This window comes from Acanthopagrus latus, chromosome 21 (genome assembly GCF_904848185.1).
Source record: "Acanthopagrus latus isolate v.2019 chromosome 21, fAcaLat1.1, whole genome shotgun sequence".
NCBI lineage: Eukaryota > Metazoa > Chordata > Actinopteri > Spariformes > Sparidae > Acanthopagrus > Acanthopagrus latus.
In genome coordinates, this window is record NC_051059.1 from 8,570,794 (window position 1) to 8,571,456 (window position 663).

The following is a 663-nucleotide window of genomic DNA, read 5'->3' on the forward strand; positions in this document are numbered from 1 at the left end:
TACAAAATAAGAACAGCTAAACCAGTCCCACTAAAAAGCTAGCTAGTCAAACATTAGCTTAGCAGGATCGTAACTGCCTGCCAGATCAGCTTATGACCCAGCTGAAATTCACATTTTGGTTTAGTCGAACTACTTTTAAACACCGCCTGTTTACACATACATCCGTTCATGCGTTTCCAGTGTTTGGACCATAAGTTGCTCCAAACTAACGCGGCCCCCTGAGACACCTTTACCTGACGAGTTATTAAGTGCAGTCTGATCCCACTGCACACATCATTTCCTAAAGCTGTCACCCTAACCCTCTTCCAGCTGCATAATTACCCACTTTTAATTTAGCAAAATGACAAAATGCATAATTCATCAGGACATTTACTGAAGATATACAGCGTGCACACTTAATCAAAGTCTCCAACAGCTGAGCAGTAAGTAAAAGTCAAGCAGTACTGTGGTATAATATTTTATTCTCATATTTTATGGAATACAAAGCCCCCAACCCCACCGCCCCCCCTCCCCGAAAAAAGTGTGCACATCAGATGTGGTGGAAACTATTCAAGGGCGAGGAAAATAACAGCCGAGAGACAAAGGAAGTTGCTTTATGTGTGTAGAAGTGTACGACTGCAGTTTAATGTGATGTTCATATAAAAAGTATAAGCTCTCGTCATG